The following is a 5,508-nucleotide window of genomic DNA, read 5'->3' on the forward strand; positions in this document are numbered from 1 at the left end:
TGTGAACAGCCTGTAGTTTTTAAGCAAGGATCTCAGCCCTGTGCAGAGGACTTGGGAACACAGATCCCTCACTGTGAACAGAGCCAAGTGGAGGCAGTCCATGTCTCATCTCCCTCCCCAAATACTCTTGCAAGCAGGATTTTTGTTTCTGCTCTCTGCTGTAAGCAGCTTCTCTGGTTGCAGAACAGCCCAGAGTTCACCAGCTTGGAGGGATAAAACCCCAGCTGCATTCTGCATGCTCTGGCTGTATTCCCTGCTGTTAGCCATGCAGCTGGGGGGCATTGCTATTTCTCAGCCCCAGGTTTGTGTAGTTTATTGGCTAAGCTCTGCTTGCAAATGCAGCAGAAGGGCTGATTCCCGTTCTGAATCGTTCTTCTGGCACAAAAAAGTGCTGCCTGACCACATGTGGTACAGCCAGGCACTGTGGAGGTCAGACACGGATGTGGGCGAGGAGCACAGGCACCAACAATCAGCAGGCTTTGAGCTCTTTGGGTCTCCTTTTTATTTTCTAAATAAGGATTGTTGCAAGAAAAGGGGGTGGCAGTTGTTCAGGTGTGTGGCTGTCATCATTAGCACAAAACCCTGCCGTGCTCAGAGTCCACTTTCATGGAAAACCATGTCAGGTTTCACCTGAGGGTTAGGGACCCTCCATCTGCTACCAGCACTGCAAATTAACTCCAGCCTGCCCCCCAGGTAAGCTGCTCTCCAGCAGAACAGAGATTCACGTGGCAGAGCAGCCAGGAGCAGGGGAAGCAGACTTGGTTTCTCTTGCATAAGGCAACAGTCTCAGTGGCTTGATTTTCTCTGCTGTGGTCTTGGGGCATGATGAGGGCAGAGTCTGGCCTTGGAGAACAAAGACAAGCTGCAGCACTATAACACAGCATCTCTTATTCCTACCAAGATGCCTCAGGGCCAAATGACACCATCTGTGTGCAGGTTTGTGTGGGGAGCAGTGCCCTGGGGGGACTGTGGGGACACCATTTCTCACAAATGCCCCGTCGGTGGCCTGGCAAGGGTCTCCCTTGGACAGGGGTTTGTGGCAGCATGTCCAATGAGCTTGCAGCAGTAGGAGGGAGCCACAACACTGCTGCTTCCTTGCTCTTCTTATGTTTTCGCTGTGGCTCATCCTCTCTTCCTCTGGGTTGCAGAAGATTGGGAAGTTGTACCCTCGAGGGAAATGAACCTCTGTGTCCTGGGCCTCTGGTGTCACCTGTGAAGTAGAAGGATTGTTCCTTCCTGATGTGTGTCCGACAATTCTTGTTACCACAGCCACTCCAGCTGAGGTTAAGGAAGGGAGATGGTTTGGTATAAACATGTTGGTGAAGGAAAAAATAGAGTTAGACTTCTTGTGAGTACTAGTGAACGAACAGGCTGTGAGCACTGCCAAGAAAATCTATAATTTGTAGAAAAAGAGCACTCTGACATTGTCACCTCACTTTAATCTCCCCTTGCCTTTAGTGATTATTTTCTCCTTGGCCATTGGAGACTATCTGGCTAGCAATAAGTACAGCTTACTCTACTGTTCTGGTTCAACACTAACAGTTAATTGATGTCAAGCTGTATTAAGCTTGAGCTACTCTGATCACCTCATTCAAAACATCCCTTGAATGCCATGGAACAAGAGCTTCTGTAAGAAGCTCTTGGTCAGTGGATTCATGCCTGCTTCGTCTTGCCGTTCTTGTCTTGAAAGGAAATTTTTATGCTAAAACTGTAGCTGTGTGTGTGTTGCAGGAGCAGAAAATGCCTGAGATGCACACTGACCTTCACTACATAAAGTGTTTTTATAAAGCTTTACAAACATAAACTTTAGGGGTCATCCTGCATTTTGAGAAAGGGTAGAGGGCCAGGCCCTTGGTGTAAATCAGCGTAGTCTGCCTGAGAAGGGATGAATTCTTCAGCTGAGAATTTGCTTTGTTTTTGCTAGGGGTCTTTAAAATCAGAAACAGCATCAGCCAGAGGGCAAGCAAGGAACACCATTGCCTAGTTGATGCTCTAGAAGAATATAGGGGCACCAGCCACAGCTGGCATGCTGGATTGCTCAAAACAACAGGGAGAAATTCCCAATACAGGGCACTGTTCATCTGGGGACTCCTTGCCACAGTATGCTATGGGCTTGTGTTTACATGGTTCAAAAAGCATTTGGACAAATTCATGGGTAAAAATCTCCTAGGGCTATTAAAACCAAGAACATACCTTCTTGCTCCGAGAGGTATTTCAGCTCAGGGCTTTCTGAGCTGCAGGTTGTGAGAAACCAGGGAGGAATGCGTTAAAGGGAGCTTCTTGGGCTAGCTAGAGCTCAGAAAAGCAGGTTAGAAAAACCAGTGAGGGCCTTTTAGTGTGTGGCAGAAGGTGATGTAGGAGCATGACCTCCCTGCTCATCTAAATTTTAGGCTGATTTTAGGGAGACACTTATAGCACTGCACAACTAAAGCAGACATGAATTTCTCTCCCGCTCCTTGAGATGGGTTGCTCAGGCAAAGACCAGCCATGTCATCAGGGGCTGGTCCATCACCACTGTTACAGCGGGGATTACTGTAACACGCCTATACCAAACCAGGAGTCCGGTGGAAAGGCAATCTCTAGGGAGGGACTGTTGGTAGGTGTCTGAGAGCTGCTCATTTCCCCAGCCGCGGCCGGGGCTCTGCCCAGGAACTCTCCCAGTCCCGGCCCGAGGCTCCTTCCCGCGCAGGGAGCACAGAGCAGCCAATGGGAGCGAGGCTGAGCAGGGGCTGGGGAAACCCCGTGCCGCCCTCACGGCCCCTCGCCCGGGGCTGCGCCATGGCGGGGCGACGAGAGCCCGGCACACCACAGACCTGCGAGAGCATTTCTGGCCACAGCCAAGACTTCTTGCAGGTTTGCTGAGGAGGAGATGAGGTTCAATCCATCCAGACTCCCCCACTTCCTTCTGGGAGAGGACCACAGGAGAGAGCATTGACACAACAGTGGAGGAGAGAGGAAGAGGAAAGCAACCAGTGCAATGGTAAGGGAAAGTCCTCCTAGGCAGGGACTGCAAGCAGGAATGAACCTCTGGCCAACCCATGATCTGAGTCTTCTCCTGAGTGAGGTGTTGAGGAATTTTAGCACCTAGAGGGCTGGAAAGCAGCAGCCTGATGTTAAGGGGTGAAGAGGAGAGGCTGTGTGAAAGGACAGGCTGTCATGAACTATCCAGAAATGAAACTTCTCCTGGGGCGAAAGAAAGGTGGGAAAACAGAGGTGTTCTCCCTCCCTGAGCGAGTCTGACAGCCATATGGTGGTAAGAATTGTTGTCATCATAATTAATTCCTTTTTGACATTGCTCTGGCAGATGTCCACAGGTCTGCAGGAGCAGGGCTCTCTTCTCAGCAGCTGCAAAGAAGTGGAGTAAGAAGTAAGTGGCAGGGAGGGTTCCTTTTGTTTTGCAGGCTAGCTGGGCTTGCATGAGAAATGAGGCTGAATGGACTCTTCCATCTCTGGTCCTGCAGACTATCTGAGGGACAATGACTCCCGTTTCTGACACTGTCACTCCAGCCCTGGATTGCACCAACGTTGCTGAAGCTGACACTTTAATATAAAGCAACTTGTGCATTGCAGCAAAGAAACTAAACTAAATCAGAGCACTTATCTTGTGTAAACATGACCTTCATGTCCAGCATTCATTTGACACTCTCTGCTAAAACAACTCTACCTCCAACTAAAATCATCTGAAATGAGGGCTTTGAACTGCTGGCACCAAGACTGCAGCTCCAGAGGGACTAATAAATGTATATGGTTTCCCCTTCTTGCTGCCTTTTGTGTCCCCTATAAAGAAGGATTCTGCATGAGACTGAAGGAGGAGAAGAAATGCACTTTTAGATAGTGTTACCTTTCTGTTTCTATTGTATCATAACCATTAATCCCCATCTCTGGATTTCTGTGTACTGCCATGGTCCTTGCTCCCTGTGTTGTGTAGTAAAGGGGAGCCAGGGAGGCACAGAGGTGGTAATTACAGACATGGCTGTGCTTTCCATGCCATGGCTTTGGTATGTCCTGGGGACATGTCCTGCAGTTGTGTGTTAGTTTGGGGTTGGTTTCAGCTACAACCCAGACCTGATGCAGCTGTTATAGGCCTGGAAATCCCGAGTGCACACAGAGGACTCACCCCTTCAGGGCACACACAGGGGACCAAGAGCAGTCTTGCCTTAGCTGAGCTACCACTACATAGGATTTTTAAGAAATGATGGAAGGGATGGATTACTGGTGATTTTAAAAAATGGCTGGTTCTTTGAAAGAGTCCAGTTTTCTAGCTTTCATACAGAGGATTTCCCCTTTTTGACTTGAACTAGGGATTTTATTTTCCCTTCCCTTCATATAATTCTTGTTTATTACACAACCTCTCCTTATTGACGTAGCATCTTTAGCTTATGCATCATTTATTGGTATCTGAACAGTTACTGGAAAGTGTTCCTGGGTAAGCTCTAGGGAGGCACAGTTGCCTCACTAATGGAGGAAAAGCCTAACTACTTCCTAAATCAATTAGCCCAAAAGGCCAGAAGACACGTCAGGCTGCTCTCCCCATGCTCACGTTCACACACCGCAGTGGTCTGTGCTGTGGCGGTGGCACGGTACCCACAGACACACTCACTGCTCCCCATGTGGTCCCAGCCATGCTGGCAGTCTGCTGAATGACATTTCCTACTCAGAAATGTATATTGCTACATAAACACTCATTCCACACATCCCTGCTGCTGCACGTGCGCTCATAACTCGCGGCTCAGCAGCTGCTGGTCCCCTGCCTGCCGCTGACCCACAGGGGACGTGTGCCTGTTCTCTAGCAGGCAGCCCAGCTCTCAGGCTCGAGCCATAAAAACTCTGTGTTGTTTGACTCTAGAAGTCCTCAAGGTAACAGTCAGCTCGTGTGCACACGTATCCATGTAAAGCCTCTTTGTTCCTGCTCGCTGCATGCAGGAAAAGGCTGCCTGCGTGCTGACAGGCGTCACTGGCAGGGAAAGTAGAGGGGAATTTGGCAGAAGTCATTAGTGCTAATTGTTGGCATTCATCCTGGGGTGAGACAGGGGCATTGGACTGCAGGGGAGCACACCTGACCACAGTGCTGCCCTCAGCAAGCCAGGAGAGCCTCCAGCACCGAGCACAGGCAGGGCCAGCACAACAACTGCGCTTCGGGAAGAAGTGGGGCAGGACATTTGTCCCCTCAGGCCCCTGCACCTCCTGGGAGGGGGTGAGAGAGCATGGGTGCTGTGGTGGAAGGGGTTGAGAAATGCCAACAGACTGCAAATGAAGAATATGCAAGAGAGAAAATAGACTGGTGGGTGTTATGAAGTACAAAGGAAGCTTTCAGAGCATGGCTGTGGAAAGGCAAGAGGAAGGACTGAGGAGAGAAGCAGGTGGGATAGAAGGGGCCAAAATGAAGCCAAGACAAAATGGTCATCTAGAAAGCATGAAGACAAGCAGGGATTACTGGTAGGAGCTGGACTGCCTGCACGTGCTTTATCCGGGAGAGTGTCAACACTGTGGCTCCAAAGCTAGAATACC

At 49.7% G+C, this 5,508-nt stretch overlaps 1 long non-coding RNA gene across 1 annotated transcript; it reads left to right on the forward strand.

Moving 5' to 3' along the window:
• The first annotated feature begins 2,554 nt into the window (after positions 1-2,554).
• LOC125322133 lies at positions 2,555-3,757 on the forward strand. Its single transcript, XR_007201859.1, has 3 exons — positions 2,555-2,980; positions 3,305-3,367; positions 3,462-3,757. It is a non-coding gene; the product is annotated as an uncharacterized LOC125322133 (long non-coding RNA).
• The last annotated feature ends 1,751 nt before the right edge of the window (positions 3,758-5,508 follow it).

Source organism: Corvus hawaiiensis, chromosome 2, assembly GCF_020740725.1.
Source record: "Corvus hawaiiensis isolate bCorHaw1 chromosome 2, bCorHaw1.pri.cur, whole genome shotgun sequence".
Taxonomy (NCBI): domain Eukaryota; kingdom Metazoa; phylum Chordata; class Aves; order Passeriformes; family Corvidae; genus Corvus; species Corvus hawaiiensis.